Source organism: Carassius gibelio, chromosome B6 (assembly GCF_023724105.1).
Source record: "Carassius gibelio isolate Cgi1373 ecotype wild population from Czech Republic chromosome B6, carGib1.2-hapl.c, whole genome shotgun sequence".
Classification (NCBI taxonomy): domain Eukaryota; kingdom Metazoa; phylum Chordata; class Actinopteri; order Cypriniformes; family Cyprinidae; genus Carassius; species Carassius gibelio.
The window spans coordinates 28,720,016-28,732,092 of record NC_068401.1 but is presented as its reverse complement, the minus strand read 5'-3'; positions in this window follow the sequence as shown (position 1 = coordinate 28,732,092).

Below are 12,077 nucleotides of genomic sequence, written 5' to 3'. Positions count from 1 at the left end.
AACTCAAAAGCGCTGATCTCAATCACGTGTGATTACATCTGCGCCATCCATACATCCATCTGCCCATCTCCTCCTCTCTGTCTCTTACCGGCTCTCGTGGTAGTTACGGAAAATGAGGGAAAAGATGCACTTTAAACTTGATAAAAAAAATAAATGTAATAATGCTCATGCCATTTTGTTGCTCAAAGTCATTTTGAGTTTAGTGGAAGTTACTTCAGTTCATACTGAGATTTCCTTGAGTGTGTGTGAACAAAAGAATAATACAGTTGTGTATTATAACCATATATCACAACTTGTTGCTTCTGACTCATCCAATGATTTGAGTTTAGGGGCGGGACTATCTGTTTGATTAACCAATGGCAGATGGGGGAGTGTTATGCAAACTGGAAACCTGTTTGAAAACAGTCATGCATTTCTGTTTGATCTGATGCAGACATTCATCTGACTCAGAAACAATGCGTCTCATTCATAAAACAGATTTCTGAGTGAATTATTTGAATGCTATCACTTTGAATTTAATGCAATATTTAATTCAAGCAGTTTGGTAATTAGTTATCTACATCCATAAATATTCAAAAGTTTGGGGTAGTAAGGTTTTTTATTTGAACTTCAACATGTACCAACTTGTCTGATCAAAATAAATCATTTAATTGATCAAAAATAAATAAAAAAATGACCAATTTAATTGATCAAAAGTGTCAGTAAAGAGATTTTACATGTAAATAAATGTTGTTTTTTTAAACTTTCTATTCATCTGTGAATCCAAAAAAAAATGCATCATGGTTTCCACAGAAATATTGAGCAGCACAACTGTGTTCAACACTGATAATAATCATAAATGTTTCTCGAGCAGTAAATCATCATATTATTCTGATTTCTGAAGATCATGTGACACTGAAGACTGGAGGAATGATGCTGAAAATACAGCGGAGCATCACAGAAATAAATTACAGTTTCCAATATATTTACATAGAGAACAGTTATTTTAAATTGCAATAATATTTCATATTTTTACAGTTTATTATTAAATAAATGCAGTCTTGGTGAGCAGACAGACCTCAAACATTTGAACAGTAGCATGCTTTATGTGTAAATTCCAGTGCACTTTGCCTCAAATATGTTTTTCATAAACCTTTATGAAAACATGTGTGATATTAAAAGAACAAATCTGAAAGGATAATAACACAATTCCATGCAGGCAGCTTTGGGTCGTCTCATGATTAATGTGTAACGGGTGTTTCTGCGCTGTCACGCGTGACTGTGTGAGGTGTCTGCTGTCCGCTTCATAATGAGAAGAAGGCAGGTAATTGTCACGGTGTTTGAGGAGTCATCTTTTATCAAACGAGCAATTCATCTTCCAGCCGTAAAGAACAAAACAGGTACATTGATTTATTGCCAACTAGCAGAGACCTGATCATTCAGCTCTCTTTATGAAAATCAAGGTGTTTGTTTAAAACAAACCCAGAGGAAAACACGACGTCGCTCGCACAGACGCTCTGTGGAAACGGTTTAATATTTCAGCACTGAAGTCGACAACAGAAACGAGACAGCGATCCGGCCTCCCACTACATTATTGTGATGCATTTTACATGTGACATGTGGTACTGGCAGAGATCACTGAGTGTTTTTCTCTGTTACAAAGGAGCATTAAAGTTTGTGGTGCATCCCCCGGGGGTCTGGAATCTAAACAGCACCTGGGAGAGCAGATGGGGAGCGGGAATGCGAGTCAGACGAGGTATTTGTTGCTGTGGCACGGTGATACCTGCTGTGAGAGATATGGGCGCTGTTCTTGATGCGTTTAGGAAAGAGTCTCTCTATTAAACGCCGGAGAGGCACTTGAACTATCACACGACAGATCCAGTCATTTCTCTCAGACTGACACTCTCTGTTCTGTCCTCATCGTCCACGGCTTGCAATAAACTGCAATTAACTGAATAATCGTAGGCAAAAAAAGTACTCTACCAAGGGAAGAGAAAACATCCCCCGTATATTTTGCTGTTGACATCAAAGACTGTGTGTTTGATCAGACTCCAAGATATTTGGGGCAAAATTTATGTCACTTTTTAGAATCTATTCAAATACAGGAGTCAGCTGAGATTGAGATACAAATATTAAATAATGAGATACTAAGTCATAATTGTGAGATAAAAATTATAAATTATGACATAAAAAACCAATATTGACGAAATAATAATTTCTCATAATTGTTTTCATGTCACAATTGTGACTTTTTCAATTATTTTCTACTTTTCATCTCATAATTGTGATTTTTTTTTCATCTCATAATTATGATTCACCATGAAAAAAAAAAAAAAAAAAAAAAAAAAAAAAAAAAAAAAAATATATATATATATATATATATATATATATATATATATATATATATATATATATATATATATATATATATATATATATATATATATATATATATATATATATATATATATTTAGGATTCTTTGATGAATAGAAAGTTCAAAAGTTCAAAACATTTATTTAAAATAGAAATATTTTGTAAGATTATAAATGAGAGAAAAAGAATGCAAGTAGCTGTAGTTTTACTGTCAGAAGTGTTTATTTAAGATGGAAATGGCAGTGAATTGTATGTTAAGGTTTTATTTTATAATATCTTTGAAATAAATTATTTGCCAGAGGCATGTTTTTCCAGTGAACTTGAGGTGAATGGATTTTTGCGTTTTGATAATATTTAAATTCATATCTCAGAAGAAGTTTTAAGAATAACATTTATATTGGGTCGCCATGTGATATAAACATTGCTTGTGTTCTAAAACTGCGGTCTGTCTTTATCTTGTTTTTCTCTTTCGCTCTGACCGTGATCATCTCATCTGAGAACAGGATGTAGAAAAGTGAATAATCCTCACTTCCTCTAAATGCAAAACAACACAATTCTGTCCTTCTGAACTCCTCTCCCATCTTTAAACGGCTCCGTCTGCAGTGTTTCAGGGCCGCTGGCGTCTGACAGCTGGAGGGAGTGTCGAGGGCAGTCAAACTCTCCACACACGATGACCTCCCGTCATCCAGGAACCTTTCGCTACAGCCTTTTTCTCTGTTTGAGGGACGGTGACCCCCGGGGGACTCTGAGGTCACGAGGTCAGCAGCAATGTCACTCACATCACCCTCCTCTCTCTCGGCTTCGCTTTGACTCTTTCCTTGACGTCCTTGTGTTCCTGCTATGCTAAACTATATTCAACTTGTCAGACACTTAAGAATTGACAAAATGCCTTCTCACCCTCTCAATGTCACAGCAAATATATATATATATATATATGCACAAATGCATTAACCAAAAAATAGGCAGTGCCTCCATGTGGCAACAAAAGGCACATTAAAATAAAGTGACCAAACTTTTTGTTTGCAGTTGATCCTCCATATAAATCGCTTTATTATTTTAATATCTTGTTTTTTGTCTTTGGATTTTGGAGTGAAACGTGACTGTAGCTGTTTTGTGATTGACAGATTCCTATGAAGACGTTCCTCCCAAACCTTCACGAGAATCATCTGTACCCTCCATGCTCCTGTGACCTGTGTGTCCCGAGCTGAAGGTGATGGCTGAACATGGCTCGTGGAAGGTGTTTGGTTCCTGTCCTTCATTGTGTTGAGTCCGTCTGAAGGGCGTCTGATGCTCAGTGTAATGTGTGTGTTTGGCTTCCAAAGACGTCTTAATGCCAAGTGCTGTCTGGGCCGTCCAGCCTCTCACTCTTCCTCAGTATCTCTCTCTCGTTCTCTCTATCTTTGTCTCTCACACGCTCTGCTCTAATCTTTGTGCTGCTCTGAAGAGGCTTAGAGAGCAGCTTTGTCCAAATGCCACCACAGTACACTTCATTATTTAGCCTTCTCTCTTTGGCTGGTTTCTTTCTTTCATCCTGTGTTTCCTTTTCTTCTAACAAATCTTATTTTGTTTTTTATTTTATTTTTTTTTATTTTTTTTTGTGGTTAAATATTAGCACTCGCCAAGCACCAAGTGGGAATAAAAACTTGCTTTGTAAGGAAATAAAAAGGCGTATTAGCATCTGCAGCATTGGTTTTGTTGAACAGTAAAACTGATCATTTGACCTAAAGAAGACTTGATTTTAATGATTTTGTTACATCATTGGAAAATTTAGCATCAGATTTTTGTCATGCATTATTCACTCATTTATTTTTCCGGAGAACATCCTCGTTGTCAAATCTAACAATATCATCAAAATGTGAGGAATGCATTTTCAAAACAAAAAAAAAAAAAATATATATATATATACTATTTTTTTTAAAAATCAGTTGTTGCCTTAAAATCAAATAATAATATAATCAAAAATAACTTTTACCAAATATTATATTAAACTGACTTCAAATATTAATGTGAATCTCATGACTTAGTTTGACTTAAGTTGAAATTGGTTAAATTTAAGAGATTTATGAGTTCATGTCATGTAAAAACATATGATGCCATGAATCATTTATACAGTGCAATAATATTTTTTTTATTATTTAAAAATGTATATTTTTTTAAATGATAATGCTTAACATAATGCTGTCTTGTGCAAAAAAAAAAATATATATCTGGTCACGATATTTGCTTCACTGTGAAATGTTTGGCCCCTGACTCGTGAGAGTTTCAGTGGTTGAGACACATTATAAAGAGCCTCAACCAGGACGTCTTCCACTCTCTTTGGCTCTTGTGTGGTTTTCTTCTAGAATCGCTGGAGTTCATGACACAACAGAGCGAACAAAAGCTCTCGCGCATGAAATCCCAAATGCGTTTGAGTCAGCGCGGGGCAGAGTCAGTCCAAACATCAATAAGAGAAACACACACACACACACACACACGACTGCATTCAGCGTGAGGTGTGTGTTTGTTTGTGAGGTGTGTGAGTGTGATGCAGTGTTTACACACACACACACACACACACACACACACACGCGCCCCGTGACACATTCCTGCAGTCCATTAGCCAAAGCTACCTGATGATCTTTCCTTCTTTATTTATCTTTTGAGTCCTCTCATGAGAGGACGCGCGCTTCCGTTTTAATATCGCGAGTGAAACATGATTATGACCTCTTAATGCTGAAATTACGCAGCCTAGTTGATATTTTTCACTCTTCCTCTCAACGCTGAGAGTTTTCCTGCATCGCACCCCATGGCATTAACATCTTTATCTCTGCATGTGTTTCTGCTTTTAAAACCTTTCCCCCTGCTGTTTGAAAAATATTCCTCATTTCCCACCCCTACGGAGCGCAGAAATCCCCATAGGCGACCCATTTACTGCCCCCCCTCCAAACACTTACGGCCGCCGCACGCGCTCTCGGTGCTGCCTCATTGGCTTTCGCTAAATTATGCAAATAAGGTGATGTTCAACATATAGTTTTTCAGTTTCTGCAACTGCGCAAGTTTACACAGCTTTTCCATCCAACGCGATGCCATTACGCCGCTGCTGCCTGTCAGCAAGATTTATGCATCGATGACAAATTAGAGTGAAAATGCTCGTCAACTGCTAATTTCTTCTCTTTCTCTCTCAGGTTCGGCCAACTTCTGCGCTCCGTCTTTTGGGGGCATTTCAAAGGAATCCTGTTTTTGTTGTTGTTTTGGTGAATATCAATGTGCGCTCCTGCTGATATCATGCTGTTGAGCTCAAATGAATTCATTAATCAGGAATGATACACTGCATTTTTTTCTCTCTCTGCTGTGTTTCTTCGTTTGCAGAGAATTTACTCGATGTTTCAATAGGGGTGAAACCTGAGAAATTTGGCAATTCTGGACGAGATTCCACTTAGCCGTCCCATACACCAGCTTTAGAGAAAACCCCCAAGAAATTCATCATGACTGCATTATATACAATGATATATGATACCAACAAAAGCTATATTAACTTGAATTTGGACTGATTTAAGTGGAAATGTATGCTCATTTAAGTCTCACAAATCATAATGCATTAACAGTTTCTGATTTATTATGAGCTGGATATAGAATTAATGACGTGCACTAAATAAATCAGTTAAAATAGTAGATGCTATCTGAATGTTTCCTCACAATTCTGCTCATTTTGAGCAGTTTTATTATAAAGAACTAGCTCATAGGTCACATGTTGATGAATCACACTACACTGGTTGTCTGTGGTAAAGTGCAAGTAATGAAGCACATGAAAAACTGTCATTACAGAACAGCGTTTCATCTGCATTGGTGGGAAAACAAGCAGAGCCTCGTGACCATTCACTTCTAGCATCCTCAGCAGATTCATGTGTACGTAAAAATAATATTCCCTCATTTGCATCTAGATCTCATCAGAGGAGACCCAGGGCATGTTCAGTGTGAAGTGCTTTAGCATGCAGGACACTCTTTCTACTGTAGTCTGGAGGTCACAAACACACGTCACATGAGTGCCACGACCGATAGAGGAGAGACTACAGTACTACTATGTTTTCAAAAGAAACTTGGACTTGTTTTTGAAATGCTCTTCCATCAAGCAGTGGTGTAGAATGAGAAAACACCACGACGCTGTGTTTAAATGTTTTTAAAGCTTCCCAGCTCTGGTGATGACACTCCATTAGACACACCATTAGGGCCGCAAAGTTTTACGAAATTTCAAAATCATTTCACTTTTTCGTCTAAGCTGGAAATATCTGACTGGTCACGTGTGCGGCTACGCTAAAGGAAAGTGCTCTCATCGGACAAATGAGATGGAAATACACTTCTTTTGTTAAATGTTGTTTGATATCATGCAGCAAGTTTATCAAAATACTTTCTCGCCTTGTCTTGCCTTCTGTGTATTTCTCAAGAGATGTATTGCAGTTCAGTATTTGTCTTGTTTTCCAGTTAAAAATATATAATCATACTTAAAGTTACGTGAGAACACGGCTATTATAGATATCTAAAACTAAAATAATGTTTAATTAAACTACCCTAATTAAACTACCCTAATCCTAGGCATATAGTAAGCACATGTAGCTAATTAATATTACTCAGTAGGCTACTTAAATCTATAATTACACTGCAACAAGGACACCTTCAAATCAAGTGTAACTCACTTTTTTATTATTTCAGATAGATGCCAAAACAAAATAGATTATTTTAATTCACTTTAACTTGAATTACCAAAATAATAATATAAATAAATCTATAGCCTATTTAAATATATATATAAAGAAATCATATAATGTATAAAAAACTGCTAAAATGACAAACACACTCAACAAAATTACTAAAATACAACCGATTCAAAATTTGAATTAAAACTGAAATAGACAAATCAGATGTACTGAAATAACACTGAGAAAACAACGATATATAAATCAATAAGACTTCTGGGATTACATTGCATTAAGTTTATTTATTTATTTTAATATTCCAGTATTGAGGACTATATCTACCTGGAGTACGTAATAAAGTCCTGATGTAATTCTGCTTCTTAAATGCATCCTGTTTTAAACATGTTTGCATCATTCCATTGGAAAACAAGACATAGATATTAATAAAGCATCTTGAATGCATCTTGGTCCTCCAGATCTCTCCAGTCAAACTCTCATGGTGGTAAGGTAATGCTAAAAGTCCTGTAGTGATTACAGTATAAGCTAAGCATAGCACGTGCAAACGTCGAGCCACAAAGAGGAAAGGGAAAACGGCTAACGTGGAAACATTTAAACAATTTGCCAGGGGCCTTAATTGTTTTCTGTTTCCCTGACGATCGCTAGCTGAAAAGATGGAGAGTTTCAGTGAATAGATTAGCGCACGCTCCAGCAGTCATGACAAAATCCCTCTTAACCCTGCGAGCCCGCCATCAGAGCGCCCCGCCGCAGATATCACTCGCTCCTCAGTGTTATTAAACACAACTTTACAGATTCAGTCCGCCGCGAGTGCCATTTAGCCGCGCGGAGCAGGAAGGAAGCGTGTGGGGAATTACAGGTTGCCAGCGCGACTGACAGGGGTTGATTTTGGGTGTGCGGTGTGTGCAGGCCTCCCTCCGAGTGTTGTGACAGGCGGTCATTACAGCACACGTCTCCACACTCAGCTGCACCAGACGCCGCATGCAAATGGACACAAATGGGCTCCACTGTACGCCGGAGCTAATGACACTTTCTGCTGCTCTGCTTTAAGGTGGAAGCTGAACACACTTCATCAATCAGGTCGGACTCTGTCAAACAAATCACACACAGATAACTCACACAACCTGACTGCATTAGAGGTTTATATAGTGAATAGTTTGTGTTGTTTTATATCTAATGTGTAGTGTATTTGTAGATAGGTTAAGATATAGATATTTTAATCGGTCCGAAACAAAATTTCACACTTCATTCAATGCTGCTTGCCTTTTTTATTGAAATGTAGCAATTTCTGAGTGAAAACTGTTTATACATAGTTTTTTTTTATTTTTATTTTTTTTATTTTTTTTTATTACATTTGTGTAGATTGCTTAATGGTTGCAAAAGGTCAAATATTTTCTCAAAGGTCAAAATAACTTATAATATTGCTATAAATATTTTAATGTGCAGTTCTTATGTTTTATTTTTACATTTTATTATAATACATATTTATATAATTATGACGTGCACACACATATATGTGTGTGTGTGTGTGTGTGTGTGTATATAGATTTATATTTATATTTATAAATATGTATATATATATATATATATATATATATATATATATATATATATAATTTATATATATATATATATATATATATATATATATATATATATATGTATATTTGTATTTATATATATATATATATATATATATATATATATATATATATATATATATATATTAACATTTGTTAACAGTTCACTTAATTTAGATATGAGAATGCATGTAATTATCTCACAGAGATGTATTAAAAATCAGCTTTATTAACTTTAGTAATAACAATGTAATTACAGTCATTACACTAAAGCAAATGCTAATAATATAATTAGTATTTATTATTATGAAGTTAAAATAGTGAGTTGAAATAACTTTGTGAATTTTAAAATAGGATTCAAATTAAAGTTGCCATAAAACCAAAGCATGCTTCTCACATTTAATATTCAGAAGTTGTTTGTTTTCAGAAGTTTCTGAGTGTTTGACCTTGAACAGATGAGGATGTGTCTCTGTAAGCTGCTAAAGTGGATTTGAAATGGTCAGTTCGTATTTAGGAACGTCATTCAGAGCAATAACCAAAACAGTTTTAGTCCAAATATTGGGCTTGACAAAAATAAAACGCAAACAGCAAAGCTGAAAGCCAAGCCTAATCTAATAAACAGATTTAGAGTAGTGTGCACTGTGACGTGATGAATGAATGTGGCTTGTGTGTTTGTGATTAGTACAGTGAGGCCCATTAGAGGACGGGCCCTCGGCAGGAAGTCATGGAGGTTTGGCCCGGGACGCCTCCGGATTACGAGCGCTTCTGTAAGCCTTCGATTCTACCGGCTCTATTCTTTCCCCGGACTCGCCTGAGACTGCGCTCAAACGGCTAGCCAATGAAAAAAAGATTACGCCCGGATACCAAGTGTCTCCCATCGGCCCCTCGGGCCCCTGCTGGACGGAGAACAATGTGCAGAACTGTTCCAGGCGTTTGGGCAGCGGGGGCATGCGAGCGTTCGGCGGGATCAGCTGCGGACGCAGATTGTGGAAGCGGAGTGGAAGACTTGACAAAGCTGTGGTTTAAACCTTCAGAGAGCCACACAGAGAGCAGAGCGACCTCGAGTCCCACAGAGAGAGAGAGAGAGAGAGAGAGAGCGAGACTGAGATCACCACACACACATCACACAGACAGGACGCTTCACTGGTGCCTCGCTACCAAAAACTGAAAACGTGATGAGCTGGTCTCACAAAACAGGATCATACACTTGCTCTGAAGCTAGAACGACTCTATTAGAGCATCCTGCTCAGGACACAGTAGAACTCTCTCTAAAACTAATATAATGTCATGTTTTACATCATTAATGCCTGCAAGAGAAAAATACTAAATGCAAAAAAATTAAATGCATTTTATATTCATGCATAAAGTAATTAGGATAACAAGAACATTTCATCATCATAAATATGCATAAATATGCTTATCAAAACTTTAAACAACAAAAGAACAGGAGCTTTGTCCATTCAAGCTTTTACTGTTTTTGCTTTTACAGAATTGCTATTGTTTAAGAAATGCACATCATGTTAATACATCACTGTATAATCATACATCGGATTGGCCATTGACCAATAACATATCATAGATCATATCATTATATGGTAAAAATTATACACATTACCATTTCGTGTGTGTATGTGTGTGTAAAATAGTACTTTTTTTTTTTTTTTTTTGTAAAACGTACACAATTGTTTTATATTCAGCTTTGAAAAATCTTAAATGTTACAAATATCAAAAAAAAAAAAAAAGATATTACACGCATACATCATTTTAATATCATTGTGATACTAGATTTTAATTCAAGTTTTGTAAGTTTCAAGTTTTTTATATGTTTATAGTTTTTATTAATTTTGTTTATTCATTAGTTTTGGTTGTTTTAATAGATCAAATTAATCTAAATGTAAATTAGAACTGTTGTCTTGGGAACTAGCTGAAATAATAATAATAATAATAATAATAATAATAATAATAATAATAATAATAATAATAATAATAATATGTTTTTCATGGATGTATATATTTACTTGTTTCAGCTAATATAGCAGTATATTAACCGATGTAGAATATGAATCCTGAGGCAAAACTAGTTTAGGACAAGAGAGATACATGTGTAATTACTAGACTTGTGTTCATGTGAAAAAGCAGGAGACTCCAGCAGAACACAGTCTAGAAGAAACATCTGAGATACTGCAGAGATCTGCTTCTCTTTCGTGTTGGGAAAGCGTTGGTTTATTCTTTCTGGACATGAAAATGAAGATCAAAACAATTACTCAGAAACCTCATGGACAGTCGAGACGGTTGTCGAGATCCTGCAGCGTTTGATCTGCGCTCGGTCTCGGATCAGTTCAGTGTTAGTGTTTCTTCAGAGAGCACCATGAGATGCTTTAGTGCACAAACACTTTCTTCTAAAAACCTCCTTCCCATTAGAAATGTTTCAATGTCTAATGCGCTTTAATGCCAAGTCAAAATAATAATACCAAAAACAGGAACATTAATAGCACTCAATAGTTTTGATATTAAAAACAGCAGAAGATGAAGCAGCTGGCACAGTGTGTGTGTGTGTGTGTGTGTGATTAGTTGAGAATGTGGCTGTTTTGTAGCTCACTTGATCTCCTCCCCTCTGAATCTGCACTCTTCCGCAGCGCCGCTGAGCATGCTGGGAAACGCTCGTGTTATTTCTGATTCTGACTCTTGGAGAGTCCGCGGCTCCCGTCGAACAGCGGCTGAATTAGACCATGAAATTACAGATAACATTTAAAAATAATCTCAGCATAATGATTACAGCGAGGCCACTGAGACATTTCTTAAGGCTCTGAAATTATCCACACTGTTTATTGACTTCTTCCACACTCAGCGATAAGAATATGTAATCAGTTTTTCTGGTAATTTGTTGTCGTGTGAGGAGGAAGAGTCGAGGAGGGGCGAGTGTTTGTGACGCCGGACAGACGGGTCAATAACATCTCAACCTCTCCTTTCTTCCTTTCTCTCCAGCTCTTACTAAATCAGTGGCTTTGTTAAAGATCAGATAGTGTTTATCATTTATTTAAGCCTCTCACACACACACACACACACACACACACACGTGTTTTCTTGCTCTAAGTGGGTCAGAAACACTGTATGGCTCTGACCTGCTTCTGTACTTCATCTATAAATATCACACAGCGCAGCAGAACACATATTGATTGAAATACCTCATGCAATATATGTATTTAAATTAAATGTATTTTAATTGTCACTGCAGGACAGTGTGAGTGAATTGCAAAAAAGCTGAAACGTCATTCAAATTGTGAATATTATTTTAAAAAAGACTTAATGTTATTTTAGTGTTATTTTAGAATAATCTAGATTCTATTATAGATTTTTATTTTTTTATTTTTACAATTCTTAATATGTTTTATTTGTATATGTTCTGCTTTCCTTTTAAGGTCACACTTTGAAGTAAGGTTTTATTTGTTAACTACATT